Consider the following 12,139-nt stretch of genomic DNA (forward strand, 5'->3'; position numbering starts at 1 on the left):
ATAGCAGCTGTTAAAAGGACGTGTAGTGATGTCATTTTTTTCAGACGGTATAATGCCTACATTAATATAGCCTCGTGGTTGATACAATTTAATAATTTCTGACATATTACATACGTTTTTTGAAGTGATAACCATGTAGGCTTACCAGTGTCCATGTTATAAAAAAAAATAAAACAGGGGAAAGTTCAGGAATTTAACAAACAAGAGATAATAATAAAAGAATTAAGAGAGAAGCGTGATATGAAACGAGTGTACTAAAACTGAGTAGGCTTAAGGCATCAGATCAGCCCCGTAGTCAGGGTTTTCAATTAAGAGAGTTCGATCTTTTATTCCTTATCTTCATTGGCTGAAAATTTTTAGAAGCCCAAAAAAAGGGGGTCATCAGTCAAAATTGTTGGACATTTCGTCCCCGAAAACTCCCCTAAAGTCTTACTTTTGAAAATTTAGGGGGTTCGATCGAACCCCGAACCCACTGTCTACGGGCTTGGGCATAATTAATACCCATTTTCAATGCGAAACGGAGAGGGGCGACCCATGCATTGTCTTCGTGTTCATGCTCCTATCTCAAACCACACCGAAAATCAACACATTTTTGTGACGTCCATGGCATAGGCCTATAATATTCGAAACTGCATTTTTTCCGAAAGATTGTGTGCTTTCATTAGTTCATGAATGTAATAAGATAGATAAAAGGTGGGGGCGTCGTGGTTTAGTTGTTACGACTCGATCGTCTTTCAATGAGAGGGACGTGGGTTCCAATCTCAGCCACGGCGTATTATCCTTCAGCAAGAAATTTATCCACATAAAGAATGAACCTTTCTAGTATATGACCAGTTCCATTACTCCCCGGGGCAGATTTAAAAAAAAGAATTGATATAGGCCTACTGATCTGAAAAGGGATATTTTTAAACACTGTTCGTTGGAATTCAGGAATGGGATACATATCTCGCTAATCAAATATTGCGAGCGCAAAGCGCGAGCTCAACGTTTTTGACATCCGGCACTTTTTTATAATCATGAACACGCAGGATGCATCTAGCTTTCGCCAACAGGGGGGGGGGGGCGAAAAAATTAACCGATATTACCCCGATCGGCCGCTCAAAGTTGATTTTCTTTTGTTTCTTTGAAGGGGTAGTCATAACAGTCACTTCTTAGTATAAGTATTTAATAATCTCAGCGCAAAGCGCGAGCGTAAAAAAGAGGTTTCAGACCTAGAAACGGGACACTCTATTTGTGTTTTGTAAATCATGAAAAGGATGCGTAATTATAGGCATCTTCCTATACATGTATTATTGATGCGAGCTCGAAGCGCGATCAGAAATTTTTTTATATTCTGATCTGAAACTGGATAATTAAAAACACATTTTAAATAAAGAACAAGCTGCTTATCTCAATAAACATGCATGCGCGTGTTTTAAGTTTAGACCTAGATTCTGGGAATGCTAAATACACTTTTTCCAATCATGAAAGTCAATAATAAGAGCGCGAAGCCCGAGCTGAAATTATTTGATATTGCAGGTTGTAAGGTCCAGTGGTTAGAGTATTGGACTCATAATTACAAGGTTGTGAGTTCGAATCCCCACTCTGTCATTGTCTCCACTTTGATAAAAAGACCCGAGAGTAATATCTGACGTCTATAAGACTGATTAACCTAGACGTAAAATGTTTCCTAGGTAATTGGTTATAAACGAGCTTGGCATTTACCAGCAAAACGCTGTCCTGCCGAGTTCCTGCGGGAGTTACCAAAAACAAAAACATAAATATTCCGATCTGAAAAAGGGTAAATTTAAGCACTAATTCAAACACTGTGTAGGAAAATTGTGAAGTGGGTGTGGATCGCATTTAATAAATGCCACGAGCTGCATTTGCAGCTAAAGACATTTTGTGATCATATGAAAATAATGACTATTTTCCTATTATACTCATCGTAAGCGCGAGATAAAACTTGTCGATATTGAAAAGGGACAATTTAATTACATGTATTAAGGAAAACTTCACGAAAATGTTAATATCTTATTTATTAATCTAATATGCCTAATGAGAGCGCAAATTTTGTTGAAATTAATACCTGAAAAATTGAAATTTTAAGCAACTTTTGTAATTATGAATAGGATGCACGGGTTAAAATACTTTTAATAACTAATGCCAGCCAAAATCGCGAGCCAAACTATTTTATAAACTGTCATGAAAAGGGGATTTTGAGTACTTTGTTATAGAATATTGATAGGTATACATTACTGACCAATCAAAATGCGAGCGTACAGCGCTAGCTGGAGCGCGAGCTAGCTGATAGGTTTTGACAATCAGACCCGAAAAGGGCCTTTTTTTAACCTTATGGAATACACGAAGAGAACAGGTACTTAACAAATAAAAAAATGTGAAAAATATTGATACTCAGACAACAAAACGGACATTTTACAAAGCACTTTTTGAAAATCAATTTTTAAATCAAATGAAATAAACTCGATGTCCGAGCTGAAATATGTTTTGTATATTGACTTCAAAACTTGACACTCCATATCAGCTATGTACTTGCATGGGTGGCGGAACGTATTTTCGTATTTTCAATCTACTGACCAGAAAAGGGACCTGATCAAGGAATGCATTTAGTGACTGATTAATAGGATACATATCTCACCATTCATGCAAGCGCGAAGCGCGAGCTGAAAATTTGTGATAATCCAGCCTGAAAACTGGACATTTTAAACACTTTTTGTAACTAAGAACAAAATGAGTATCTTATTATTATATATATATACAGTAATTGATGTAATTGCGTATCTCGCTGAAGTAAAATAATAAACTCGTATCACGATTAATTTTGTGTATATTGACATAAAACTAGATATTTAAGCCCCTTGTTTCAATCACTTTTCTTATTTTTTAATTAATTTCCTCCTCTCCAGTTCCCAATTTCCCCCATTTCCTTTCTGTTGGCATGCGGCGGGGTTCCGTAATAGATAAAGTGAAATAAGGCAACCAAAACATTAAAAATTTCATAATAATCGGATCGACAATTTATAACAAAGTTATGTCATTTTAAAGCTTTGCATTTATTTCGTTCGGTGAAACAATTTTATATGCATAGTCCGTCTTCATGAATAATACAATGAGCCCGTTTCATAAAGAGTGACAACTGTTGTAACTACCATGGAAACCTTGATTGTGATTGGCTCCTGAGCCATGTTGCCATGGTAGTTGCCATAGTTACAACAGTTGTAAGTCCTTTATGAAATGGGCCCCTGATTATGTCGTATCTCCATTTGTTGAAATTTATCCACCAAGAATGAAAAAAGTTGATTGACAAGTGATTTAATGCATTAGATATTCATTGCTGGAACCTATTTTGTAACAAGGGAAGCATATCATACACACATTAAGAAAAATATGAAATATTATGGTTTCATGTAATAAGATATATTTAAGGAAAATACGAAATGTGGCGACATGATATCACCAGTATGACGGTGTGCACAACTGTTTTCACAAAATAATGGTAAACTCTAAATTCATTAACTTGATTTGTTACCAGATTTATGGGACTAAATTTTCAGCGGTTTGCTCGGCTAATTTTAATCTATCAATTTCGATATAATTATTTTTTTTTGCCCGGTGTACTCCTTTCAACCATGAGTTTCTTGGTGCATTCTATCGTGGATTATTGTGTAGGCCCCCGATTGGAATTTGCCAGCTAGCTTTTCGTAGGGCCAAACTTATGTTTGTCACCGACTGGGAAAACCCATATTTCGCAATAACTTGCTCTGGTGCAAATGGTGTAAAAGAAATGAAAACAACTGCACGCGATTGCTTTTCCTGAACAGTGGGTTATATCTGCGTTGAAGGGGGTTGACAACAGGGGCGGATCCAGCCTTCGCCAATAGGGGGGGGGGGGCGGATTTTTTTTCAGCCATATTTTCCCCAATTGGCCGCTCGAAGTTGATTTTTGTTTGTTTCTTTGAAGGCCGGGTAGTCCAATTATAGTGACTTCTTCGTGTTATTTTTATAAATCAACATAAATATATAACAATCTTATAATCCTTATTTAAATAGTGCGAGCGCGAAGCGCGAGCTAATTTTTTTGGTGGAAATTTTATGAATTTCGTCCTAAAATTTAAACATTTGAACATTCATCAAAATGATGACTATCTTCCTCTTTCTAACCGCGAGATGAAACTTGTCGATATTCCATTTTGAAAAGGGACAATGTAATTATTAAATCAATATTTTATTTATTAATCTAACAAGCCTAATGAGAGCGCGAAATCTGTTAATATTATGGCAAACAAAACTGAACATTTCAAGCTCTTTTGTAAATATGAATTGGGTGCATGAGTTTATATATTTTTAACAATTAATGCTTGCGCATGATCGCGAGCATAAATATTTGATAATCTGTCATGAAATAGGGATTTTAAGTAGTTTGTTATAAAATTAATATTGAGATATATATAACTCACCAATCAAAATGCGAGCGTGCAGCGCTAGCTGATACGTTTTGACAATCAAACCTGAATAGGGATATTTTGAGAACTTTATGGAATACACGAAAATAATATGTACTGATCAAATTTTGCGAGCGCGCAGTGCGAGCAGAAAATGTTACTATTCAGACCATAAAACTGACATTTTTAACAGAGCACTTTTTAGAAATCAATTTGTAAAGAAACAAAATAATGAAAGTTCGATTTCCGAGTTGAAATATGTTGTGCATGTTGACTTCTAAACTTGATATTTTGAGCTCTATATTGAGCAAGATATGTAAATCACCCCGAAATCACCTAACCGGCAATGCGAGCGCGAAGCGCGAACGAAAATTTGGTGAAAGTTTATTTTCCAAGTCTTTCCCCTCATCTTCATTTATTCACTCGTCTTCCTCCTCTTTTTTTTCTCCTTTTTTTTCTTTCCCTTTCTTTTCTTGTTTTGCTCCACCAATAGGTCAATGGGGGGGGGGGCCCCCCCCCCCCCCTCGGATCCGCCTGTGGAAGGTCCTTGATCATTGGGGTGATTATTGGGACACCTGCATGAAAGCTCGAAGTCGGAGAACTTCCCCCAACTTGGCAACAAGCTTTCTATGATTAATGGCTAAAAATAGAGTGGTTTTGATCACCTCGGCGTTGATTGGTCAACATCAATAACAAAGGGGTCATATGATTCGAGAACAGATTTTGATTGGTCGCCGAGCTAATTGATAGCCGTGATGTAAACAAAGCTGTCTAGCTGTATTGTGCGTATGTACTGCGCGGACTTGTACTTGTGCAGATTATTATTACTGCGAGATATCGAGGAAGAAACTGGAGAGGAACCCCAATCGTCGGGCAAATCGCCCCTTTATTTCACTAAATCAACTCATAATTAGTCCGTTTCCACATCTGTAGACTTCTTTTGAATCAAGTCATCAGTTCGTCATTTGAAAGGTGGAGACTTCTTGCTTGATGAATGTGTTTTTCGATGCCAATCTTGTCGTCGACAGCCGTCGTCAGTTGTAAGTTCGTCTCGATCTGACTCTTGAGTTCTGACGCCATTTTCGTTAACTTTTAGTTTTAGAACTGTGAATCATAATGACTCATTGATCACTATCTTTAGGCAAATACCGTTATTATTAATTAAATTAATAAATTTCTAAAGATCAATTTTATTTGAGGAAAATATCAAGACAACATAGCTGGGGCTAGTGAGACAGAGAGCTCAATCCAAATTGCCAAATTTGGTCAAATAAAAAAAATAATTGGGGAGCGGAGATCGTTCACTCTGTTTTTGCCAAGTGACGGGTGGAACCGAACTGAATTATGCCTCCCAATCCTTCATCTAAAATCATGGCACCAGTTCAGATACGATCATCTCCTCAAGGAAAGACAAGGGACAATTTAATGGGGTTTGTACCAAAAGTCCATGCAAGAGAAAGAGGAAATTGTGCCAAAGAGAGAGACAGACATGACAGGGTTTCGGACAATAAGGGGCATGTGCAAATTCAGAAAGCTGGAGAAAGTTCACCAAAGGCGAAGAAAAGTGCCACTGGCAGTAATGGCATTCATCGTAGGTCTCCACCATCTATGCAGCCGAAACCTGTGTCCCCATTCACGAAGCCCGGACCAAACCAATATTCTGGAAGGAAGAGCGAATCACCTGACGGCTCCTATGCTGGTGCCAAATTCAGCGAAGCTCCAGATCCTGACAGATTACCGATGCCACCTTTGCATTGGCTAGGTTCTTTCACGGGAAAGCAGAAATCTTTCCCGCAGTCCAAAACATGCCCTCAAATGTATATTGCTGTGCCAGAGCAAACAGAGTTTGAGAAGATTACCAGAGATTTGAAGATGATGTTGAAAGTTGAGTCATAAATATGTGACTCTTTACATTTGATCTCTTGGTATTTAATGTTTTTGAAATATTACTTTTTATATGCAGCTTGAACTAATGAAGGTTATGAGGTGTTTTGATGCTATTTTTTAATGTAATAAGGCTGGATGTCATGAAATACACTGTAGGCCAAATCTTGCTACATATTGAGCTGATCGATATTATCGAAATGTAACTTTGTATGTTGGCCTTAAGATGTCTAACCTTGGCCTTTTAACACTTAATTGTGAATCCAATATTTGGATATACTGATGGACTTGGGCCTTTTCTTACCTGTCAGTATCTCCAAAAGCCTACTGTATAATCAACTGATAAAGGAAGGAACTGGAATTCACTCATTTTAGAAAATAATATCTTCGTCGTGTAGGACCTTACGTGACAGTGCAATAACATTCTCATTAGAGTTCCGGTTTCTTGCTTTAGAAAACACTATTGGTCTTGTGCATATGCCAAAAAAAAAATTATGATGGAAGATTGTTACAGAGTTTATAAAAACAAAGTTTTTTTTTTTTTTTTCCCTTTTCATAATTTTGTGAACACAAATTTTTCCTTTTGCAAATTCCTTCATTTGATGTCACTTTAAACATGAAACACAAAACACTGCAAATAAAAGTATTTGTAGTTTTACAATTCCTGATTGTAATGTTCTCACATTCACATCTACTTCAAGGGGAAATGTATTTTCATTTGCAGTCTTAATGAGTGAATTTCAGTTCTACCCCTATTTTTTTAATTGATATTTTGTAGTACTTTTTTGTTTTGTGTACGGATGAATATGAGAGATTTGATGCAAGCTTTGTGTGAGGTTGTAGGTGGTCAGAGTGAGGGAGAGAGAGAGAGGGGGGGGGGGGGCAGTGTTAAATGAGTGATAGAGAAATGCTTGATGCATCTCCTGTATGAATGAGTGGCTTTGACTTTTTTGACTTGTACATTTGAGTGTTGTGTGCTGTTGGTGTACGTGTGTACAGACATTGGCCACTGTCAAGTACAACAGTAAAGTTATGCTGTATTTTGCCCTTTTGGTCATGTTTGTACTTTTATACTTCAGCTTTAAATTTGTAAGTAATTGAATTAACTGTACAAATTATTACTTGTACACTGGAATGTCAATTAGTTGTACATGTAAATTGGGAAGCCAAGTACCAAAATGATATTTACATTGTAGATCTGGGACCAAAAAGTACGATTCAATTTCAATGCATTTATGTTTTGTCAACTTTGGTCAGTTTTAATATTTCATATTGATTGTTGATAAGTATCAATCTCATCAAAGGGGGGGGGGGGTGCAAAATTCTTCACATCTGTTCTTGATATACCTGTTCCGTTGAATTACACCTTGAAGTAACATTATTCCAATCTGAATTCATAGAATGGCATATACATGGCGCAAACTTACATCTGCAACGTAGATGGTTTCAGACTTTCAGTGCGGTTCCCATTAAGTGTAAACCTTAACCTTGTACAAATTAAGAGATGAAAATTGTAAATAATTTGCACAAGGAGAGGGGTCATCGTTACCCAAAGGGATGTACATGTATGTTTTGAGTATGGATATGGACGCACTTTGTACGTAAAAGAGAATATTCAGTGGTTTGATAATGATAATCCCTCTCCTTTCCCTGAAAGCCTTGTCAATTTGAAATTGTTCCCAGAGATTGTATTGCATGGAAGAAATACTGAAATAAGTATATGAAGAAAATTGTCACTGAGCCTGAGGCTAGTGATGGTAATTAGTAAAAAAAAATTGGTCATAGTCATTGCATGGATCCTAATATGGTCATAGGTACACGTATATGAAATGTTGTCAGTAAATTAACTGACTTCAAGTCTTCAACACAGATTTTTTGTTTTGTTTGTTAAAACAACGGAAGATGAATAAGTACTTATTTTGTATTCACAGTTCATTCTTGACAAGACTTCCAGCTAAGCTATTATGTTGTATGTACGTGTATGTGTGTTCTTGAATAGTTTTTAAAACTACTAGCAACACAGTTGCATACAAATATGTACATGTACATAGAGATTGAGTATTTTTAACATTTTTACACATTGCAGAAGTGGTGCTAATGGCTGATTTTGCTAGTCTGTGTTTTTGTTGCCAAAGTGTGTGAAGTTTTGATCTTTTTTTGACATCACACGCATTTAGCAGTCCCTTCATTTCACTGTAGTGGCCAGAAACCTTTTCTCATAATTAAACTGTAGTAAACTTATACCTACAATCCTATCAGTGTAATGTATCAAATCCTGCTAAGCAGACTCAGCTCATTTAACACTTCACTTGTTATTTTTTCTTATTATACAAATTACAGAATGTTATGTAGAGCATTACTATTGTAAGAATTGGCATGTTCTAAAAGCATAAATATATTAGAATGTCATCTCAAATTTTGCAAGTTTTTTTTTCAAGATGATAGAAGTTATTTCCTGTACTCGGTACATGTTACTAGTACATGGCTCTTTCAACATGTAGTTCAAATAGAAAGAGTTCATGTTGCTATATTTTTACCAAACATCTCTACTCAGTACTCGACTCTATAGCCTAGTTCCATTGTTAGTGTTTCTTTTATCTGTTGCTAAAGTAAATATCTCAATCGATTTACATCCACCCCACATGACATTCTAATTGCTTAAGTGTGCTTTTCATGCCACAAAGTGCCTGTTAATGCTAATTTAACGCTATTCTGATCATGTGATATATGGAATGCTGTGACATCTTTCTCAGGGATCCTGTATCCGTGAGCATTCCATACCAATACACAATGGTCTTGTTGACCATGATATGCAAGAAAATGTCTTGCAGAACCCTTTTTGGTATTGTTGCTGATGGAGCGTCGGCAAAAAGTTACAACTCTTGATCAGAATTATGCAGTCTTTGTTAAACAACATGTTTTGTATTGGATATTAAGTGTATTACATGTAGCTGTAGATAATCAAAAAGCATATTAACATTCCAGGCTTTATTTTTAAAGTTGATCTGATTATTGAACTTGATTGTACAAAAAATAGCAAAGAAGCACCTCATTTCCTAGGAATAATTCATAGTTCAAAGAAAGCTGCTTGAATTGAAGATATGATGTTATGAACATTTTCTCATTTGAGAATGCTATTGAATTAGATGATGAATTTGTAAGAAATCTGGCAAAACAAAATTAGTCTCGACTTCCAAGCTGATGCTACTTCTGCAGCTTACTCGACTGATCTTTGGAATTGGATCGGTCATTGGAATGATTCTAAGCGTTATGGAGCAGGCCTGTTCCTATAGTGACCAGATGCTACATCTATGAAGATGGACTTGTCATCATCAATTGAACAATATATGCATACCATCAAAGACTTCTCAGTGCTCGAAGGTCATGCCTGAAAGCACTGCATTGCCAGATCCGGCTGTGAAGCTGTTGTATCGGCAACAAAATCTCTACCTTTATTTTTCCCTTCTATCAACAATCCTTCTTATCTTTATCTTTCGGTCCTCTTAAGGGCCACCAAATCTCCAAGAAAGATACAAAGATTTTTTCTCTTGTTTTGGTGCTTGTGTGAATGAAAGGCTGTGTGGAAAGAATTGATTTTGTGGAGAGAAAAAAGTAGGGTGAAAGGGTATGTTTTTCTGTGAATTTACAGGAAAAGAAATGCCAATCATCAGACTTTTGCCTGTTTCGGATCCTGACGGGGGGTGGGGGGGAGGGGTAATTTGCTATTAAACGCTCCAATATTTTACACCCTTGGGTAACGATGGGATTGAGAAAGGGGGAATGGTATGTTTTGAATAGATTCCAACATTAAACTAGTTACGATGTAATAACAAAGAGAAGACAGGCGGGGGGAGTGGAATTTTTCACCATATAAAGGAAAAGGTCCTTGTGGACTTCTCGGTACTGGTAATCAATGAGAGATGGATGGATGTTTTAATGTAATTAATGGAAAAACTTGGCTGTATGTTGGGTCAACATACATTCAATAAAAAGCAATGGATTAAAGATGATCTTGGGATTGCAATAAATTCAAGGAATTGAAAGACGTTGATCTTGGGAATTGTGCTCTGGAAAGGTGCCGTCAACAAGAGGAATGAGACGATCTCGAAAATTGATTCGGGGGATGATTTAAAGGTGAGTGTATATTTATGTAATTAAGTGAGCCTCTTGATTAAGGATTGAGGACTGAAAGTTAAAATGTGGTTAAACAATATAACTTTTTTCATAATTATCATTAACTATATTTCAATTTGATTCTGTAATGTATTTTTAGTTGAAGCTTGTCTAAAGCTTTGGAAAAGAGATGGCAATGTGAACTATATTCAAGTATCATCAAACATTACAATATTACAAAGGTGGAGAAGTAATTGAAAATGTTAAATGATTTGCCCATTAGAATTCAAATATGGCATTTCCTGGTAGTCTAGAGTTAAATTCAAGTCTTAACGCCCTCTCTCGGTAATTTAAACTTTTCTTTAAAATAGCCATTGGAGCACTTCCTGCAATTCTCAGCCCATTCACTTCTCGAGAAGGTGTTTTGTATTAATGAAAAAAGGATGAAGATGTGTTATTTTCATCAGGCACCCAATGGCCAATAGAATTTCAATTTGATGTAAAATCAGTAATTTTTTGTCAATAAAACAACCATTTTGGGGCACCTGCATTAATATATTTCTAGTATGAAATGGAAACCTGACATGCACATTTAGGAGGATTTACCAAAACTAAAGATGGGCTCTGATTTCTACTCAATTCATTTAATTTATTACTTTATTCCATAATCCATCCCTTATTTCTTTCTCACGTCTTAAATTATAGAATTGTTATAAATTCATTTACGTTTTTTTTCTTAAATCATTTCTGACAGGACTGTAAGAGATGAGACTGCCCCGAACAGTTTCTATCTGGATTCATTAGTAGGGTACCCCCCATCCTAATCCCTCCTATTAAATGTAAATGAATGCAGGTGTACCTCGAACATGTTGGAGCAAATCTACCCGTTCTCTTTTAAATTCTGTCATTCTGCGGTTATTCCCACAAAGGCACAATTGATAAACGGTCACTGAAGTGTGTAATACCCAGACAATACAGGTTAATTATTAATCAATTTATCAGCAGTATCACAAAAAGGAGAACAGATGTCCCCTGGCCAAGGTAATAGCCAAGGTAACCCTGGCCAAGGCAACCTTCTGAGTTATGCTATTGTCCAATTCTTTTGTTGTGGCTCTTATCCTCCACTTCTATTACTTTAGCAAAACACATGCAGTTCATTGGTGGTGGCTTAAATTTTGGGACCATCGTTGCGCAATCATGGATGGTAAGAAACACAAATGATGAAAATCATGGTGCGAAGGTCGTCTGCACTGCACAAATTTCGCAATATAAATGTTTCTCATTTCTACACAAAGTTGGGTCTTTCACAAAGATAGGGCAACTTTCAAGTGGCAATGAGATAACATGTATTCAAAATAATATGCGCAGGAAAATTTACACACAATTTGAGCCAAACTTAACTCTTATAGATAAAACATTCGAAGGAAACCACCTTGCACAACTGATATTAACAACAAGACTCGCTGTGATGAAGTGAACAGACGGGTAAAAAACAGACATTTCTTTTCGCAGGAAAGCTCTTTATATTCATAATTGAGTTTGTACACAGAATTGATACAGCAATTTTCAATACATGCTACAGATTAAAGATAGATACATCTATATACATGGCTACGAGATAAAAATATTTACAATGATATGTTTCTGATGCTAGTAATATTTAAAATAGTATTTGTATGGTATATATGAAGAATACCATA

This window comes from Lytechinus pictus, chromosome 12 (genome assembly GCF_037042905.1).
Source record: "Lytechinus pictus isolate F3 Inbred chromosome 12, Lp3.0, whole genome shotgun sequence".
In the NCBI taxonomy this organism is placed as follows: domain Eukaryota; kingdom Metazoa; phylum Echinodermata; class Echinoidea; order Temnopleuroida; family Toxopneustidae; genus Lytechinus; species Lytechinus pictus.